The sequence below is a fragment of the Polypterus senegalus genome, chromosome 5 (assembly GCF_016835505.1).
Source record: "Polypterus senegalus isolate Bchr_013 chromosome 5, ASM1683550v1, whole genome shotgun sequence".
NCBI classification, from domain to species: Eukaryota; Metazoa; Chordata; class Cladistia; order Polypteriformes; family Polypteridae; genus Polypterus; species Polypterus senegalus.
The window spans coordinates 49,653,951-49,676,378 of NC_053158.1; positions in this window are offsets into that span (position 1 = coordinate 49,653,951).

Consider the following 22,428-nt stretch of genomic DNA (forward strand, 5'->3'; position numbering starts at 1 on the left):
ACTATACAATATGTATCTGTAAAGTTGATGAAGACAGAGGACTTTTTAAATAAACCTAGAGCTGCACTGAAGTGAAGACTCCAATGAACATTTGTAAAATAAATTGCATATGCATGATTTTGGACCTGTGATGGGCTGGTGCTAGCTAGTTGGGATAGGCTCCAGCACCCCCCAGAACTTGGATACTATGTTTCAGATGTGCCTGCCTATCTATCTATCTATCTATCTATCTATCTATCTATCTATCTATCTATCTATCTATCTATCTATCTATCTATCTATCTATCTATCTATCTATCTAATCATAAAAGACCATTTCTATCTATCTATCTATCTATCTATCTATCTATCTATCTATCTATCTATCTATCTATCTATCTATCTATCTATCTATATTACATGTTAATGTTGATCAACATGTCAAAAGTCACATACAGGCTAGTTTAATATAAAGAGCTTTGGAAATAGCTTTTCTTTTTAAGTCCTGTTATATTCACTTTTTTGCCCCATATCTCAACCTAAAGGCTGATGTCGACTATTATTGTAAATTTCACTAAAAATCAGTTAACATGTGTCTTTAGCTATGCTAAAATCATGATTTTTCTTCTACAGTGGCAGGATTAAATGGGGAGCAAAATTAACAAAACAACAGTTGCCCAACATAGGAGAATTAAACTACAGAAAATGGTTTTGGATTAAATATACACAAGTCATTTGTTTTTCCAAAAATATCTGAAACAATCCATTTACACTGCCTCGTCCTTAATAAATCCTAGCATTTACTTTAGTTCTAATTTCCTTGGAATTTATATTTAGCCAGAAACTGCCGTTGATTATTAAATCAAAAATTAAGTTATGCCTTTAAAGTATAAGGCATGCAGGGTTGGTTAATCACAAACAGATTTAAATTATGTCATTGTTTGTGTTTGTTATAGAAATGCAGAAATAACTTATTTTGTCAGAAATCTTCCAAGAATGTGTTTTGTGACTAATGAGTTGAGGCTTTGTAAAAATTAATCAAATTTTTTTCTGGCCTCAGCAACATTCTATAATGTATTATATGACAGAACCCTTAATAACAGCTCATACCTACTTACTTACATACATAGTAGAACACATACTGTTTTAATTAAAAACTATTGCACAGATTAAATGTATATTAACAAGTATGCTGTTGGTAAAAAGAATGTAAATGATAAAATGTATTTGAGCCACAGACATCACCAGGAAAAGCTATTTGAGAACAGTAGATGAGATTGGAAACTGTAAAAGTGTTGTTATTTTTATTCATAGTTGTATGAAAGCATATTAATATATTTCGCAGTGGGTTTCTTCAGATCTTCAAATGGTTTGTTTAATTTATTTAGTGTTCAGTATTTACATATGTCAGATTTGGAGTCTTAAGGTGTGAAAATAGTTGTTCAATATTTTGTTGCTAAAATACTACCCTAACAGTAAAAATAATTTGCTTATGTTTTTAGTAAAAAGAGTTTAATCTGTCCTTACTCTTATGATTAAAGTATTGACTTACTGCCTGGGGCATCATTACCTAATAGAAGAGTTTATACCCTTTTTGTCTGTAATTTGATGCCATGGGTGACCATATAAGTTTGTCAAATGGTTTCATCAGGCTATTTGAAAATGCAGTAGTAGGCCAGCTTTTTCTTTGTGAAATAAAAAGACACATCTTGGCTCCCTTGTATAGAATATAGAGAGTTAAACAAGATAATTCTGAGAAACAGTCATCCACTTCCCCAAATGTCATCTTTGCTAAATCAGGTGCAGGATCCACCATTTTCAATAAGACAGACCTCTGTAGCACCTGTATGTGCTGGTAAAGGTTCCTGCTTGGACTAAATATTGACGGCATGATTTGAAGGACTAATGGATGAACAATCTATCCATTTAAAGCATTGTTTTTGATAAAATAGTGAACTGTGTCTTGAATAAAATATTCATGCAAATACAGAAGTCTAGAGCTTGGAATCTGCAGACGTGAGCTTAAAATAGATAGATAGATAGATAGATAGATAGATAGATAGATAGATAGATAGATAGATAGATAGATAGATAGATACTTTATTAATCCCAAGGGGAAATTCACATAATCCAGCAGCAGTATACTGTTACAAAGAAACAATATTAAATTAAATAGTAATAAAAATGAAAAGAATTAAAATAAAATTAATGTTAGCATTTACTCCCCCTGGTGGAATTGAAGAGTTGCATAGTGTGGGGGTCAGTGGAGCAGGACAGTGACAAAAGTCTGTCAGTGAAGCTACTCCTCTGCCTGGAGATGATCCTGTTAAGTGGATGCAGTGGATTATTCATGATTGACAGGAGTTTGCTTAGTGCCTGTCGCTCTGCCACAGATGTTAAACTGTCCAACTTTAATACTACAATGGAGCCTGCCTTCTAGCGCCTTCAACACCATCCAACCTCTGCTCCTTAGGGATAAGCTGACTGAGATGGGAGTAGATTCACACCTTGTGGCATGGATTGTGGACTATCTTACAGACAGACCTCAATATGTGCGTCATGGGAACTGCAGGTCTGACATTGTGTGCAGCAGTACAGGGGCACCGCAGGGGACTGTACTTTCTCCGGTCCTGTTCAATCTATATACATCAGACTTCCAATATGACTCGGAGTCCTGCCAAAATAACAAAATAAAGGAAGAAACATGCAGTCAGTGCACTCTGGACTGAAAGTAAATTGGACTTTCTTCGTAGTGTAATCCTGCATTAAACCCTGTGAAAACCCAGTCCCCACCTACAATTACTAAAAAGTTTGTTTGGATGTCTGATGCCTAGGAAGCCTTTCAGTACCTGAAAGCAATGTGTATTTCAGCACCCATTGTTTGTCATCCGGACATTTTGCTTCTGTTCAGATTAAAAGAAGACACCTCTAGCATGTGGACTGGAGCAGTCCTATCTCAGAGATTTCAGAACATGGGTAAATTACATCCCTGTGCCTTTTTCCCTAAGAAGTAACGTCTGCTGAGCATTTTGAAATGAGCAATAAACTTGCTATTAAACATGCATTACACAAGTGGTGATACTGGATGGAAGAAAGAAAAAATCCCTTTACAGTCTCCACTGACCATAAATAGCTGGTCTATCTGAAATCTACAAGAAGGGCTAATGCACATCAATCATGTTAATTAATGTTTTAAACCATTTTAATCTTAATATCTCATACTGAGTGGGAGAAAAGAATCAGAAAGCGGATAGCCTGTCTTTTCAATATGAGACATGTGATGCTTCATGTGAACCAGAAGTAAAATTACGACTAAAGAATTTTGTAAGGATGTTAAAATCAGATGAACCTGCTGATTCATTGGATTAGTCCATCACACTCGTTAGGTGCAATTTTTTCAGATAACATTTCTGATAATCAGGGATTTGTTAATGAGTATGCCAGACAAAAGGCATTTTATGAGGTCACAATTCGGTCATTGGAGGTAAGCTTGGAATCAAGAAAACTTTAAAGATAATTCAGAGTTTCTTAAAAGGCCAAATACAAATTGGGACATAGAAAGTTATTTAAAGGCTTTTTTGGATTTGTAACCTAAACAGGAAAAGATCTGGGAGTTCAGTTGGGCTCTCACAACCCCTTCCGCCAACTGCCACACCATGCAAGAAGATTTCTATAGATTTCAATACCAGCCTACCTCTCTGTACAGTTTTAATGTTCGTGGATCATTTTTCAAAGGGAGTTCATTTTGTTCACTGAATGCATCTTTCCTCAGCAAAAGAATTTATGATGTTTTTTTATTCAGAAATTCTTTAGATTACATGGTTTTCCAAAGGTCATTATATCTGAGTAAGGGCACCAAAGCATTTCCTAGTTCTGATGTTACTTTTGTGCACAAAAGTAAATCTCATATCTGGTTTTCATCTAGAAGCTAATGGTCAAACCAAGTATGTTAATCAAAATGTGAAAAATTATTTACCTGGTGTCAAAAATTCTTTTAAGAATTTTTCAAGAAATATTTTGTGAATTTTTTCTATGCATGTTATTCTGTCAAAGTGTTTTTTATGGATGTTGCCGTTTTGTGTCTATCTGCTTGATTATAATTGCTATCCCTGTTGCTGATCACGTGACATGGAACTCACATATCACACTGTGTCTTCATGCTTCACTGAATAAGATGTTGGCACCAGCAGACATCATCCACGCATTTAATCAAATAAATATAAACAAAATTAGTGGGAGAGAGGGACTAAAGCAGTTAAGTTAGTGTTAGGACCTTTGCTATAATTATTCTGAATATGATTTACTAGTTTTGTGTTTTGGGATTTGGCACACAACTTGGAAGGTTTATTTTGGTTATTTTGACTCTGGCCTGTCTCCCGACTATGATTCTATTTGCTCCTAATACATTTTTTCCATGTCTTGTTTTTTCAGGGCTCAATAACAAGCATATATATCTGTTTTTTTCCCAAGTATTCATTACAATCATAATGTATTGTATAAGACAGCTTTTATTTTGAAACACACTGAGTGTGAGTCATAATGTGTTCTAATAGGCTGCTGTACTTAGATGTGTGTCTGTGAATAATGTAGATTTATCTGTGAATTATGCGATATACCAAGACATCCCTGCATCCTTTGTTGTTGGTTATGTTACAGAATGTACAATGGGTTCAGAAAGTACTGTATTCAGACTCCTTCAATATCCACTATTGATACTGTAACATCATCATTATTTTTATTGTTACAATAGCATGACAGAACAGATATAGCATATGTGAGTTAAGATTAATTTTTTGGTAAAAGAAGATTACAAATTTCTAGTGACAGTAGGATGCTTTGGTTCTCATCTGTCTCTATATGTTGCATAGCGTGAGTTCCTACTGCCTATCAGGACTTCTTACTGTCTCCTCTATCTCTCTGTTTTTGGATATCTCTTATCGATAGGATAATAGCATAGATGTTGCTTCTAGGGCACTTTTAAAACAGAAAACTAATATGTGAGATTCCAGTTCTAAGCCCATACCCTCTCCAGAGTTAAATTTCAAGCCCCCATGTGACAGCGGCTATGGCCACGTTACAATTTTCAAGAACATAGGTGACATCCTGTTTAGTCTTTTGTGAAGACACAAGAAATGGCTAAAAGAGGGGATTGGAAAACACATTTTCCCAAATGTGAGTTGATCTCCTGGAAGGTACAAAACATTGTCTGTTGTCGTATTATTCTAGTCGTTAGGCATGTCAGAGGTGCTGACTGCAGCTGCTGATCTCTTCCCAGGATCATGTCAATTTAAACAAGTTAAAATCACTGGGCCATGTCACATTTACTGAACTGATTGTTGACCATCTAGCATAGCCGTGGTCACCCCTTCTTGTGACAACCAATAACGTGTTGCCTCAAGGTGAGTTCAGCCACAATCCTTTTTTAGCTTTTTCCAATTCTGTCATGGTATATAAGACATTAGACATCAGACAGACAAACTTTTCTTCTGTATGTGAGGTCCAAAACACCCACATTCCTTATTCCTCATCGCTAGAATATATGGAATTTTACTTCCGACAGAGCATTCTCTGGTTATCAGCTCTCATGCACACAGAACCTGACCCTATAACCTGTTTCATTTTCATTGAGTCTCTGGGCATGTCACATTATGCCCATTATCACGAGAGCGTGCCACCAATTGCCTCCATCTGACTAAGATTGCATAAATTAAGGCTGCAACTGAAAATCGCTGAAACAGTTTGTTAATGTGACATAGCCTTTAAACAGAAGCAAAGACAAAGCCTTGGGTGAATGCCAAGTAATTGACAGTGGGAAGTGTGTCAATTGGTAAACATTAAGACAAAAAGGAGGGCTACTAGCATACTAGATGTCCTTAAACAACTTTTATTGGTCATCTTTTTGTGAAGTTCTAAAGTTCTGACAACAATAAATATCAACAGAACAAACGTTAGTGACATCAGTAAGGAACGATATGCAAAAACAAACTGAACTGAATTGTTGTACACAGTGCCAGAGGTAGATGAACTAACTGCCTTTTGCAGTTTTTTGAGTTATCACATCTAACCTAATAAGGTTTACTTTATTTTACTTCTACTGTAATGAAAGCAGTTAGTGATGCTGCCTTGTGGATCCACTGTTCTGAGTTTGAATCCACTACCTGATTGTTGTCTTTGTGGAGTTTTCATTTCCTACTACAAAGACATGTACAAGGTTATTGGAAATTCCAAAAAGACTGTACATGAATGGGCCCTGGAATTGACTGATGCCCTGTCCTTGGCTGGTTCCTACTTTATGTCTGATGCAGCTTCATTAGGTCCCAATCTCCACATTCCTGAAGCAAGGGAGTAAGCTGGTTTGAAAATGTTAAGTAATGTTCTGTAACATCTGTCTCTTTTACAGTATTTACAGGAATTGGATTAATTTTCCTCAATTTACCAGTTATGAGTAGAAAAGAAAAACAAATTGGCAGAGTTTACAGTTTTAAGCAGAGAGAGTAATCCGCTAATGAAATAAGTGTTGCTCCAACACCAGGGTCAGGGGGTTGGTGATTTTGCAAGTATTTCATTGACCTGTAAAGTGGGATATCATATCAAGGAGTTGGCTTCCTGTTGCTGAGTGACTTGCTTCGTTTACACATGCACAATATTTGGCAGAGGGGAAGTGGTGACCTATTGATTTCACTCAGTTACCCCCTCAGGGTATTAGCTTCTCTTTTGCTGACCAACATCCTTGTTAAAACTTTTGTAATATCCAGAGAAAACACTACTCCGGTCTGGGGGCCCTAGTTGCTGTATGCTTCCAGTGGTGGAGGTCCAGCCTGGGCTTTGTGATAAATAGCCATTAATCATTAAGGCTGCATATCAGGCTCATGAATGAGGACATTCTAGCCCTTAGCACACTTTTTCATTATTGATTGCAACTACTTTTTATTTATTATTGTAAAGCATTTCTTTGATTTTTTTTCTTAATGAAGTGGAATTCCAGTGAACATTAGGGAAACATTTTATAATTGGAAACATACTACAAGGTTTGCTCCCGACCTATGCAAATACAGCCCAGGTTGCTAAGCTGCCATGTTCATATTTGTGATGAGGTAGTGTATGAAGCACTTCTTTAAATGGGACAGATCTTGATTTTTTGAGATGAACTGTCAAATACAAAAGAAGAACACCCTTACCAGTTCTTTATATGAGCCGTTTCCTTTGCCAGTATCCTGACTACAAACACATACATACAATTAATTTAAGCCAGTGCTAAGAAAAACCTGCCAACTGTAAAATTCATTTTACCCTACTCAGAATTCACGGCTTTCTCAAAAAATATCAAACCATTCTGGTTCTGAATAGCCCCAACCAAAATAATCTTGCCTCCCTGTCTATTTCAAGCTGTCCTTGACTGTTAGTAACATTAAGCAAATTGAGGGCCCCCTTCCATAGACATGTCAATTCTCCAACATTTATGATTGGGATGAGGTACTCTTGTGGGCATGTGGCTTTTCTTCATCATCACACACTATGTATCACTTATGCCAAAATATTGCACTTCTGCCTTAATTGTCTTCACACCATGTTTTCAATAGCATTCTAAAACATTAACATTTTCAAAGAAAAAAGTGACAACACTTTAAGTTTAGGTACTGCAGAAACACATCTAATATTCATTTACTCTTATGTAACAAGACCTTAACAAAGGCTTCTTTGTGTTTTCATAACATTTACAAAGCATCAGTAAAGTGTTTATGCATCTTTACAGTTTGACCTGCTAACAAAACTTCACTTTGGAGTGATAATGAAATAGCTTAATTGAGATTAATTTGTCTTAATATTGCATATTAAGTATAAGACCTGCGAATCCGTTATATTATCAAATAATTTTACAATCACATCAGTATGCCCCAGTGCACAGAGATGAATAACTTATCTACTGAAGTTATATAAGTGATACAAAGACCAAACTGAAGCCTTTGTTAAGGTCTTGTTATATAAGAATAAATGAGTAATAGATGCATTGTTGCAGTGCCTCAACTAAAGTGCTACCATTTGATGTTTTTTTCATTGTGGACTCATGAACTGCAGCAGATAAGCGGCTAATATGTGGTTCTATGAGGCCTCCTGCTGTGTGACCCACCTTGGTTTGGGACCACATTTTGTTAAATGACCACTTGTTGTAAAGTGGCAGTGGTGTTGAACTTGTTCAAATTGTACACTTTCTGCCTGATTCTTGCAACTCTTTGAAACTCTTACCAATCTACCTGAACATTTACAGCTCTTCTTCCAAGATTATTTTTAATCAAGGCAAGATTCACTTCCATAAACAATGGTAACAAGCAAGGGTTAGAGTGTCTTTGTGAAGCAAGTCCTTTGAACAAGCACCAGACCGACATTTCCCTGATTTCAGCATGTGAGTGCAGTTTCAAAACAAGACTGATAACTTTGGAGGTTCATGTCATTTTTTTAGGAAAAATAGTGATCAATAAAGATAAGGGAAGTAAAAGTATAAATGTATTACTTGTATAGTATAGATTATATATACTGTACAGTACCATATCTCCTTTAATCACAGTTAATGAAGATTATAGCCCATTTTTGGATTAATGCAGGAGTGCCAATCCTTATAAATGGTTCACAATCTTTTTCTTTTCTCTGTATTTTAGGGTGGCATTAGAATGTTGCAGTGGACTTTTGTAAGTTGCTTTGAATAAAACTGTTTGCTAAATGAGTAAATGAAATGTAGCACTGCTGCCATTGGACTCTAGAAGAGTCTGTAAGTTCTCCCAGTGTGCTTGTCAGATCATTAACTTGCCAAGCATTATCTGTGGATAGTTTGCACATTCCCTGAAAGCTTACGTGAGCTTTATTTTTACAGGGGCACAGTTTACCTTCCACAACCCAAAAGACATTAATTACTGACTTTAAACTTGCGTATTGGACAAGAGATTAGTGTGTGTGTGTGTGTCAGTGTGCCCTGAAATAAATAGCTTTTCCCTGAAGGGTTGTTTCCTCTCTTTTGTCTGATGCTGCTGGATAAGGCTCTTGTTCTCTGTGACCATTAGTGGAAAAAATGGGTTCAGAAAGTGTAATGGATTTATGACTGGAAATGCGCAGTTTTCAAAGTAAATTTTATTAAGGTTGGGAGTAAGGAGCAGATTGATGGTCACATGTGCCTTCCCAACACTCCTCGCACTTGCAATCCTTTTGCCTAAGTAAAGTAATGCAGTTTGATTAACTCAATGAAAGAAGACAAAAAGTTAAATTCACTAGGACCAGGCATGGAAATATCTCACCTGTAGTTGATAAACTCCTCTAGATCAATTTTATTAACTGTAATAAACGTTAAGATTATTTTGACATCAGTTCAGTGTGGATGGGTGAGATCAAAACTGCAACTTCATTCTACCCATTCAAATAACTAATCGATTCTACTTTTGTGGGTTTCCTGTATCAAAAGCAGCCTTAAAGAGCCTAGCTTCTTCAAGTGACAGGAGGTCAAAACAATTAAATTAAAACCGAAACACAAATATATAGTTGTTTCACCATGATTCATAATTTTTTTTTTTGTAATAAAATAATAATGAAATATGACAAAAGGTTTTCTGGATAAGTAATATATGGAATGCATGAACAAAAATGAAAAAGCAAGCATTCAGTCCAATAGAAAGATCAAGAGAAAGAACAGGCTTCTAAGATGAAAGACTTCCAAAATGCACCACTCCCTTTTCTGTACTGCATCAATGACATTCAAATGTTGGGAATTTCACACTGTAAAAGGTTTACATACTGAACAGGACAACTCAAGGTGCAGAGCTGTTATGTATATCTGCCAGTCTGTGTTTATTCTTGTGAAGCTGTACCACGGCAGTTTATTATTCCATTATGTAATGCTATGACTGCATGAAACATGAATGACAGTTTCAGCATTAAGCAGCAAAAAACATTAACCATGATCTTTATTTCTGTTGTAAAATATACTTTTGTGGCTGGGAGAGCAATGTAAGCGCTTGCACATTAATGAAGGTATGCAAGGAAATGGGCCAGAAATCACAAACCTACAGGTTTAAAGTCTGCCACCAGGTCATGTGCCAGGATAGTATTTATTATTATATTGTTTTATAATATTATTATATTATTGATCAAAAGCAAATCGTATGTGTTTCTAAAATGATTATGCCCATTGGAATTGATTATAACTGAAAAAAAGTATGGAATGGTCCATACAGTACTTTCATATAAATTACACTTGAGTGATACTTTGTGAAATCATTTTACAATACAATACAGCTGATTGTATTTTACAGTAATGTTCAGTTAAGTACTTTAGCTTATGTAGTACTTATTATATGCACAAATAAATGTAAAAAAATGAAAAGAGACTTAAATAATCTTTCATTTGAAACTAAACGCACTGTGTCACATTAGACAAGCTGGGTATTAAGAATGGGGTAGAGGGGGGCCTTAATGCCTCGACAATCACAGATCCACTGTGTGTGTTTGTGTGTGTACATTTCTTGGCCTTCGTGATATGCTCTGGTAGGGCAAAAAGCTGTCTCTTTGAGTGTGTGTGTGTGTATTTATGCACTTGCATGTGCCTCCATGTTTGTGCATACATGTCATGTCATTTTCTAACCTGCTTAATCCAGAATAGGTTTGCAGTGGGCTAGTGCCTAGACCCGATAGCATAGGGTGCAAGGCAATAACAAACCCTGCGTGTGTACTTAAATAAATGATGCATCTCAAAAACTAGTTGTGAAAAATCTTTCAATAGAATACAGCTGTGCTTGAAAGTCTGTGAACCCATTTTCTATATTTCTGCATACATATGACCTAAGACATCATCAGATTTTCACTCAAGTCCTAAAAGTAGATAAAGAGATACCAGTTAAACAAATGAGACAAAAATATTATACTTGGTCATTTATTTATTGAGGAAAATGATTGAATATTACATATTTGTGAGTGGCAAAAGTATGTGAACCTCTAGGATTAGCAGTTAGTTTGAAGGTGAAATTAGAGTCACGTGTTTCAATCAATGGGATGACAATCAGGTGTGAGTGGGCACCCTGTGTTATTTAAAGAACAGAGATCTATCAAAGTCTGCTCTTCACAACACATGTTTGTGGAAGTGTACCATGGCACGAACAAACGAGATTTCTGAGGACCTCAGTAAAAGAGTTGTTGATGCTCATCAGGCTGGAAAAGGTTACAAAACCATCTCTAAAGAGTCTGGACTCCACCAATCCACAGTCAGACAGATTGTGTACAAATGGAGGAAATTCAAGACCATTGTTACCCTCTCCAGGAGTGGTCGACCAACAAAGATCACTCCAAGAGCAAGGCGTGTAATAGTCGGTGAGGTAACAAAGGACCCCAGGGTAACTTCTAAGCAACTGAAGGCCTCTCTCACATTGGCTAATGTTCATGTTCATGAGTCCACCATCAGGAGAACATTGAACAACAATGGTGTGCATGGCAGGGTTGCAAGGAGAAAGCCACTGCTCTCCAAATAAAAACATTGCTGCTCATCTGCAGTTTGCTAAAGATCACATGGACAAACCAGAAGGCTATTGGAAGAATGTTTTGTGGACAGATGAGACCAAAATAGAACTTTTTGGTTTAAATGAAAAGCGTTATGTTTGGAGAAAGGAAAACTCTGCATTCTAGCATAAGAACCTTATCCCATCTGTGAAACATGGTGGTGGTAGTATCATGGTTTGGGCCTGTTTTGCTGCATCTGGGCCAGGATGGCTTGCCTTCATTGATGGAACAATGAATTCTGAATTATATCAGAGAATTCTAAACAACAACATTTATTTATATAGCACATTTTCATACAAAAAATGAAGTTCAAAGTGCTTTACATAATGAAGAACAGAAAAATAAAAGACACAGTAAGAAAAATAAGTCAGCATTAATTAACATAGAATAAGAGTAACGTCCGATGGCCAGGGAGGACAGAAAAAACAAAAAAAACAAACCAGACAGCTGGAGAAAAAATAAAATCTGCAGGGATTCCAGACCATGAGACCGCCCAGTCCCCTCTGGGCAAAAAAGGAAAATGTCAGGACATCTGTCCATGAACTGAATCTCAAGAGAATGTGGGTCATGCAGCAAGACAACGACCCAAAGCACACAAGTCGTTCTACCAAAGAATAGTTAAAGAAGAATAAAGTTAATGTTTTGGAATGGCCAAGTCAAAGTCCTGACCTTAATCCAATCGAAATGTTGTGGAAGGACCTGAAGCGAGCAGTTAACGTGAGGAAACCCACCAACATCCCAGAGTTGAAGCTGTTCTGTACGGAGGAATGGGCTAAAATTCTTCCAAGCCGGTGTGCAGGAATAATCAAAAGTTACCAGAAATGTTTAGTTGCAGTTATTGCTGTAAAGGGGGGTCACACCAGATACTGAAAGCAAAGGTTCACATACTTTTACCACTCACAAATATGTAACATTCGATCATTTTTCTTAATAAATAAATGACCAAGCATAATATTTTTGTCCCATTTGTTTAACTGGTTTCTCTTTATCTACGTTTAGGACTTGAGTGAAAGTCTGATGATGTTTTAGGTCATATTTATACAGAAATATAGAAAATTTGAAAGGGTTCACAAACTTTCAAACACAACTGTAGGCCTGGTCCAATGACTAAACAGAGCAGAATGCACAAATAACACTTAAATCAAACCATTCCCATGACATTTATCATTGGACATGTGTCAAACTGTTTTTGAAGGATGTGGGGATAAGTGTTGGAGCAAAAACAGCAGGCCTAGGACCTGCAACAAGATAAACATGGTGCAACTTGCTTGACACTGACAGGTCAGTTTTTTCAGAAGTGATCATTGTGCTTGGGTACATGTGACAAGGTTTGATATCTCAGAAACCGCTTGTTCTCAAATTTTCTATCTTTGCTGGGATGTAGACATCCAGCAGCACTACACAATGCGAAAAACATAATTTTCCAATGTAAATTGTAATTTTAAGATGTGAATATCATTTTCAATTTTCAACAAACACACATAAAGACACCATGCTAAAATAAACTTTTTTCAACATGTTGAACATCGTAGAATCAGAATCTTAATTTAAATGGATAGCAAATCTTTGAAGTAAAAAGGTAATTTCAGGTAATGTTTGCAGTTAATATTATAATAATTTACTGTAGACCACATGTTTTAGGATAGCACCAAATGAACATCATTTTAGACAAAATCCTTTAAATACTTATCAAACAGCCTTGGTGTCCCAATCAGCCCTAACCCATCAACAGTTGTTCTGGTGAACTCCCAGATGGGCTTAAAGTGGAGAAGAACAAATTGATTGTAATTGCTCGTGCTGTGTTACTAGCATGTAGACTTATCCTGCTTAACTGACAGAATCCCAACTGACCTTTTATAAGTCAGTCAGTAACTGATGTTCTATATTATTTGAAACTGGAAAAAAATGTAATTCTCACTTGGAGGATCTGTTCAAAACTTTTTTAAACATGTTGAGACTTAACTGAAACAAATAATTACAATAACCATTTATATAGTGGGCAAAGGATGTTTTCCCTTTATTATTTTTATTATTATTATTACTATTCTTATTATTATTTCCTTCACTCTTTTCTCTATTCTCATTCTTTTTGGTAGGTTTGAATTTTTTGCTTTGTTGTTGAAGTTATTTGTTCTGTTGTATTATTTTATTATCTTGTCTGTATACTACGTTACTTTCTTAAAATACAATTATTAAAAAAGTAATAAGAATAAGTTACTGTATTTATAATTGTCTCCTTAATGCATTAGAGGTCCTATTTATTATATTAGAAATCAAATAATAAAATTAAGATTTTTAATATTGTTTTTCTGTTTTTCCATCCATATTCAAGGGATGTACTCTTTAGATTACTTGCCTCCATGAAACTGGTCAGGGAGATTAAAGTGTGTGTGTGTGTGTGTGCCTTACAGAGGACTTGCATCTCATCCTGATTTGACTCCTGCCTTGCTCTGGATTTAGCCTCAAGAGAAAACAGATTTAGGAAATCCAAAGACTGGAAACATATGTTCTGTGACATACAACATTTTGCTGGTATCCAGTATGTAACTTTTGTTTTGTAGGCATCTTTCTCTTTGGCACCCCACTCTTCCTACTTGCCAATAGTTCAATATGCTGACGTTTGGCTCTTGCTAATTTAACTTCTGGAAGCTGTGAAGCCAGCTTCTGGTTCTGCGTGGCTGGTTGTGTTAGTGGAAACACAGCATAAATTCTGCTTTATCTCTGTAAATATTATTTGTAATCTTTTTCAGTGGTACTTTTGCCCAAAAATGCATTTCAGTTTTTTTTTTTTTTAAGATGCTGACCTGCTTAGTTCAGTAACTTTTCCATATTACATGCCTTGACTCAGACCTCATTGGGATAAACTATTGGCAGCACTTTCATTGATGAAATATTTCTGTTCTGTCAGCATTCATAGTTTAAAAATTCTTTCTCCCCTACTTGGCTTGCTCATTAGCTTGGACACAACTGGCTGTTTACTGTGCTACAACATGATTCCCATGGTAGGTAAAGCAATACATCCATTACCCTAAAATATCCCTAGATATTTTTTTTTTCAAAATCATTTTAAATTGTTACAGATGGGGGCACTTGAACTGGAATGATACTTATGATAATGATTATTAAAAGGAAGTCGCTTCTATCAGGAAGGATATACCAAGAAAAGAATCCCATCCACCACCATCACCACAAAAGATTCAGAGCCATCAGATGGCATCTCATAGCAGTTCCTTTCATTTGTAGAGATGTGGAAATTCATTTATGAGAAGTAATCAAAATGTTTTCCACCAGACCTATTGATAGGAAAATACCAGAAAAACCAAATAAATGTATTTGTCAATAAAATCCCTGTGAGCACAAATACACTTGCTTGTTACAGTATATTGTTTAAAACGATTTTCTGTGCCACTCATATAAAACATTTTATCTTGCTTGTACAAGAAATCTTCCATAGCTGACCTCATATCTTCACCATTGGCATAGTGTGCAACATGAAGGCAGTCCTTTAAATATTTTGTAGTCATGCTGGAGGAGGTCTGCAGAAGAGGTTAGGTGGAGGGAGGCATTTTCTATCAATTCACAGTTTTACAGAACATGAATCTACAACCTGTATAGTGCAAGGATGAGCTTTGTCAAGCAGAAGTGGGAATGTCAACAGCTTTCCTTGCCACTTTTACCCTGGTTGACTGCTGTAAATTCTTTAGAAAGCCAATGTAATATCTACTGATTACATGGGTCTTTTAAAGAATGTAATCAAAATGGCCGACACCCTAAGCATCTTAAAAAACTATGTGATTTTGCTGGTACTGGCTTGGACCTTGAATTTCCTTTGTGTTGGACAGCTACTGTTGTTTCAATTGTTTTTTGAAATCATTGTTATAGTGATGTATCCGGTTTCATCCCCAGTTATGAAATAATTCTTAAAATTCAGAATTCACTACATCAAGGTTGGAAGATTGGATATGGTGATGCTTCATTTCAGGGCTCAATAGTCTGTGCACCCAATATGCATAGACTTTGCCCATGTCTAATTGTTCACGTGGAATGAATTTTAGTCATTATCACTCATCGGTTCTCCATTATGATCCATATTAAGGCTGTAACATTTTCTTTGGTCAAAGGTGTTGAAGGCTGGACGGACTTTATGTCATATTTGACAGATATCCTGTCATACTGGAATTTTGCAGCCCATCTTTTTCCTTCATGTTAACCAGGTGACAATGAATGCCTGTGGAGTATATCTCCCATACATTAGAAATTTCATATCAAAATACAGCAACCATTGACTTTTTGGAACAAGGAAACATGCTCTTTTGACCAAAAATGCTAGAAACTTCATACACAAGAACTCATCTTTGGCCACTTATAAATTAAGCATCATAGAATACCCCTTTATTTATTCCACCTCTCATAAGTAGAACTCCATTTGTGGTACCCAATAATGATGTTGACCATCGACTGCTTGCCATCACCAAATGAATCTGAACTCATGACAGGTACAGTATGAGCAGTGAGGGCTGCTATCAGTTTATGTTCAGATTTGAGTCCCTCTTCCCATGTGCCTGGTGACCATTACATTCACTCACAATAAACACTTGGTGTAATCTAGACTGTACTTTTTGAAGAAGGATGTTGGCTCAGGACAAATATGAAAACAGCATGACTCAGCAAAACGTTTATGAATGGGTAGAAGGTTTAAAGCAGAAAGAACAAGTGTAAACGACAAAGCTCGATCTGGTTGACCACCAAGGTTGTGCAGAAGCCCACATCTACAAGGTGAATGCCATTCTCAGAGAAGACTGATGGATTATGCTGTCCATTGTTGCTGCACATTTGGATATCAGTTAAGGATCTATACATGCCACAGTGCATGATGACTTGGGAAATAGCAAAGTTTGCGCAAAATGGGCACCAAAACCGGTTGCTGATCTGCAAAAGCCAACATCCTTCAATGAATTTAAGCAGGTTTCACTCCCACTGCTCAAAGAAATATCAGTTCAACAATGTTATACAGTGATCCCTCGCTATATCGTGCTTCGACTTTCACGGCTTCACTCCATCGCGGATTTTAAATGTAAGCATATCTAAATATATATCACGGATTTTTCGCTGGTTCGCGGATTTCTGCGGACAATTAGTCTTTTAATTTATAATACATGCTTCCTCAGTTTGTTTGCCCAGTTGATTTCATACAAGGGACGCTATTGGCGGATGGCTGAGAAGCTACCCAATCAGAGCACGTATTACGTATTAAATAAAACTCCTCAATGATATAAGATATGCTTCCTGCTCGGGGCTTCACACACTTCAAAGCTCTACCAGCCTGTATTGATTTTTGATTTTTTTGCTTTTCTCTGTCTCTCTCACTCTCTCTGACATTCTCTGCTCCTGACGGAGGGGGTGTGAGCAGAGGGGCTGTTTACACAGAGGCTGTTTGCTTAGAAGATACGGACGCTCCTCTAAAAAATGCTGAAAGACTACCTTCACATTGATCCCTTCATTGCGGCCACTTTATCGAAGGGCTTCGTATACTTAAAAGCCCAACAGCCCTATTGATTTTTGATTGTTTATTTTTCTCTCTCTCTGACATTCTCTGCTCCTGATGTGCACTCCTTTGAAGAGGAAGATATGTTTGCATTCTTTTAATTGTGAGAAAGAACTGTCATCTCTGTCTTGTCATGGAGCACAGTTTAAACGTTTGACTAAAGGGTGTTATTTCATGTCTAGAGGTCTTTAATAATGTTAAAAATGTACTTAGAAGGTCGTAAACAGGTTTTCTATGCTCTAACTGCGAAAATATTAGACTTATAAATAAAGAATCCTACTTCGTGGAAATTCATAGATAGATAGATAGATAGATAGATAGATAGATAGATAGATAGATAGATAGATAGATACTTTATTAATCCCAAAGGGAAATTCTCATAATCCAGCAGCAGTATACTGATAAAAAAAACAATATTAAATTAAATAGTAATAAAATGATGTAAAAGCAGAAATAACTTTGAGTAATGTTAGCATTTACTCCCCCGGGTGGAATTGAAGAGTCGCATAGTGTGGGGGAGGAACGATCTCCTCAGTCTGTCAGTGGAGCAGGACAGTGACAAAAGTCTGTCACTGAAGCTACTCCTCTGTCTGGAGATGACACTGTTAAGTGGATGCAGTGGATTTTTCATGATTGACAGAAGTTTGCTTAGTGCCCATCGCTCTGCTACAGATGTTAAACTGTCCAACTTTACTCCTACTGTAGAGCCTGCCTTCTTAACAAGTTTGTCCAGACGTGAGGTGTCTTTCATCTTTATGCTGCCACCCCAGCACACCACCGCGTAGAAGAGGGCACTCACCACAACCGTCTGGTAGAACATCTGCAGCATCTTACTGCAGATGTTGAAGGATGCCAACCTTCTCAGAAAGTATAGTCTGCTCTGACCTTTCTTACATAGAGCATCAGTATTGGCAGTCCAGTCCAATTTGTCATCCAGCTGCACTCCCAGATATTTATAGGTCTGCACCCTCTGCACACAGTCACCTCTGATGATCACAGGGTCCATGAGGGGCCTGGGCCTCCTAAAATCCACCACCAGCTCCTTGGTCTTGCTGGTGTTAAGGTGTAAGTGGTTTGAGTCGCACCATTTAACAAAGTCTTTGATTAGTTTCCTGTACTCCTCCTCCTGCCCACTCCTGATGCAGCCCACAATAGCAGTATCATCAGCAACTTTTGCACGTGGCAGGACTCGAGTCATATTGGAAGTCTGATGTATATAGATTGAACAGGACCGGAGAAAGTACAGTCCCTGTGGCCCTGTATTGCTGACACAATGTCAGACCTGCAGTTCCCAAGACGCACATATTGAGGTCTGTCTGTAAGATAGTCCACAATCCATGCCACCAGGTGTGAGTCTACTCCCATCTCAGTCAGCTTGTCTCTAAGGAGCAGAGGTTGGATGGTGTTGAAGGCCTAGAGAAGTCCAAAACATAATTCTTACAGCACCACTGCCTCTGTCCAGGTGGGAGAGGGATGGTGTAGCATATAGATGATGGCATCCTCCGCTCCCACCTTCTCCTGGTATGCGAACTGCAGAGGGTCGAGGGTGGCGGACCTGTGGCCTCAGGTGGTGAAGCAGCAGCCGCTCCATGGTCTTCATCAGATGTGACGTCAGAGCAACAGGCCGGAAGTCATTCAGCTCACTAGGACGTGATACCTTTGGGACAGGGTGATACAAGATGTTTTCCAAAGCCTTGGGACTCTCCCTGTTCCAGGCTCAGGTTGAAGATGCGCTGTAGAGGACTCCCCAGTTCCAACGCACAGGCCTTCAGCAGTCGTGGCGATACACCATCTGGACCCGCTGCTTTGCTGGCACAAGTCTTTCAGCTCTCTGCTCACATGGGCTGCTGTAATTGTGGGTGGGGATGTCTCACCTATGCTGGTATCAGCAGAAGGATGGTTGGAGGATGCAGTACTCTGAGGTGAGAGTGGGTTAGTGATCAAACCTATTAAAGAAGTTGTTCATTTGGTTTGCTCTCTCCACGTCTCTCGATGGTGGCACCCGCTTGAGCTGCAGCCAGTGATAATCTTCATCCCATCCCACACTTCCTTCATGCTGTTGTTCTGCAACTTCTGCTCCAGCTTTCTCCTGTACTGCTCTTTCGCGCCCTGAGCTGGACTCGAGTTCCTTCTGCACGCTTGAGCTCATGCTGATCACCACCTTTAAAAGCCCTTTTCTTCTGGTTCAAAAGGCCCTTGATGTCACTTGTAATCCATGGCTTGTTGTTAGCATAGCAGCATACTGTTCTTACTGGAACTACAATGTCCATACAGAAGTTGATGTAATCAGTTGTGCATTCAACAGCCTCTTCAATGTTCTCACTATGTGACCCAGCAATATATCCCAGTCTGTAGTTCCAAAGCAGTCTCTCAGAGCCTGCTCTGCCTCAGGGACCACTTTCTGAATGATCGTGTGGTTGTAGGTAGCACCTTCACTCTTGGTTTGTATTGAGGCTGAAGCAGAACCAGGTTATGATCTGCTTTCCCAAGCGCAGGCAGCGGGGTGGCGCTGTATGCGTCTTTAACGTTTGCATACAGTAGGTCGATAGTCCTGTTTCCCCAAGTGTTACAATCCACATACTGGGAGAAGGCAGGTAATGTTTTGTCCAGCGTTACATGGTTAAAGTCTCCAGCGATTAGCACAAGTGCCTCAGGGTGCTGCGTTTGTAACTTAGCAACTGCGGAATGGATGATGTCACTCGCTATCTCCGCGTTCGCTTGAGGGGGGATGTAAACAATAACAGCAATCACGTGTCCAAACTCTCTGGGCAAGTAATAGGGGCGAGACTTACGGCCAACAGTTCGATGTCCCTGCAGCAAGTGGAGATTTTAACGTTTACATGTCCTGAGTTGCACCACTTTGTATTGACATAGAGAGCGAGTCCTCCTCCTTTCTTCTTTCCGCAGGTACTTGCGTCTCTGTCGGCTCTAACTGTGCTAAACCCGGGTAGCTCCACGTTAGCATCTGGGATGGTAGTCGTTAGCCACGTTTCACTAAAACACAGCAAGCTTCATTCTCTGTAGGTTCTGACATTTTTCACCAGCACAGCCAATTCGTCGATGTTATTTGGTAGTGAGTTTACATTTCCCAGGATTACAGAAGGCACCGACGGTTTATAACGCCATTTTCTCTCAAGCTGCCTGGTTCTTATCTTTTATCTTTGCGCCGGCTCGGCTGCCCCGATATCGTCTTCTTACCTCGTCAGGTAAATAAGGAACCACACCGGCATAAGCATTTCTTCTCAGTGCTTTAAGCTGACTACTTGAATAGGTGATTCTCGGAGTGTAAAATCCATGTCAAGTAGTAAAAAATATTAAAAGGTGTCCAGGGAGCAATTCCACATAAAAGAAAGTGGTAGAAGTGATCAGTGAATAGAGAAAAATAGAAAAAAAAGGTAAAAAGATAAAGTCATGCACGGAGCTGCTGGGAAGGCTGCCACTCGGATGCGGCGGCAGAAATAGAAAGTTCACGTTGGTTCATTTATCTGTCTGGAGCAGATTAACCGCGATAAACAAGGGTTTACTGTATAACTGTGTGGAGAATATTTATAAACAGTGTGGGAGAGTTTATAAGGGCTTAAAATATATAAAAATAACCATACAAACATATGGTTTCTACTTCGCGGATTTCCACCTATCGCGGGGGGGGGTTCTGGAACGCAACCCCCGCGATCGAGGAGGGATTACTGTAATTCATTTGACTTCAAATTCTCCATCCTACTGGCAGAGTGTGTGTTCAAAATACCTACAAGCCATTGCAAACAATCATTTTGCATCACCTTCCATCCATTATTACTGCATAATTTCCCAATTGCCTTTACTTTTTGATTTACCCTCATATTTTTTTTAATACAGTTTATTTTGTATGCCAGTTTTAACAGAAATAAGACTATTGCTCAGGTCTCATTTCTGATGCAGAAGTTGCCTCTGTCATGATAAAAATGTATAGAAAAGAAGAATACAGTGTATGAATCATGTTTTGTGAAAAAAAAAAATAGGAACAGCAGGACAAAAATACTGAAGGATTAAAAACTGCTTTTGGTGATGATTAATTGAATAAGGCTTTCATTTATCAGTGGATAAAACATTTTCAAGATAGCTTAAATGTAATCAAACATGACTCATGTTCAGGACAATATGCAATGGTAAAATGGTTGCTAAGGTGAAAGAAAACAATTGAAAGGATCAATGATTGTGCATTTGAGAAATTTCTGCCAAAGTGTAAATGTCCTTTGGAACATGTCTGGTAATAATGACTGAAAGCCTTTACATACAGACAATGTTTGTTCCCTAACTCTGAACTGAACCGAACAAAACTGTTCCCAGTGAGAAGTGGGTGAGGATCTAAAAAGTCAACCCTAATGTCATCATCATCTGGGCCCACAAGTTATGATTCCAAAAGGACACTCCAACCAACCAGAACATTACGAAAAAAGAATTTCACATTACAGTAATAAATGCGGAGTCTAAGAACTTTTTGACTATGTCTTTTATATTTTATGTATACATAATATACACCAATAAACTTACAAAAATGAAAATCCTAATTGTTTTCACTAGGACATTCAGACACAAGAAGCCACCAGAACAGCCTCTCTGCATTTTAGCAAAGACTCCACACGTGTCTAGAACTACACCGTAGGCATGTTGCACCAATAACTAACTCATGAAGAAGTCCATTATTAGGCATTTGGATGTTGGTGGTGAAAAATATTATTTTAGGTGCTTGACCGACATCTCCCACACAGGTTTGGGGCAACAATGTTGTGTGGATTATTTCACTGTCATGTTCTTTAACCCTAGGTCGAGTGGTGGCTCTTAGGCTAGGGATCTGCACCGACAATTGGAAGTTTGCTGGTTGGAATCCCGTAAATGCCAGAAGTAATTCCACGTGGTTGAGCTCTTCAGCAAGGCCCTTAACCTGTAATTGCTCCTTCCCAGGTATGATGTTTACCTGCATCCAGCTCTGCAAGCAGGTCCTTCTGTATATACTATACCTTATATGACTAAGGTACACACACACACACACACATAAAATACATTGTACTTCATGATATGTACAAGTGTACAGTAAACTTCTCTTAGCTTCACAAATTCCAAAAGGTTTGCAGTGATCACTGGAGAAATTGCAACATTAAAGTCAATATTTGCAATGGGAATTAAATGGTAATTTATCACTTCTTTTACTAAAGGTTATTGAACAAAACTTTATACCATGGATTGCTAGTCATGTAAAGTGAATAAGGTACACTCCTGGTTAAACCAAGCAATTCCTAATTTGTAATAATAGGAATAAAAGGTTTTGTGAGCCAACCAGATTGTTTTGAATACTACTGTATTTATGTACATTCTTTTATTACACAGTATTCCGG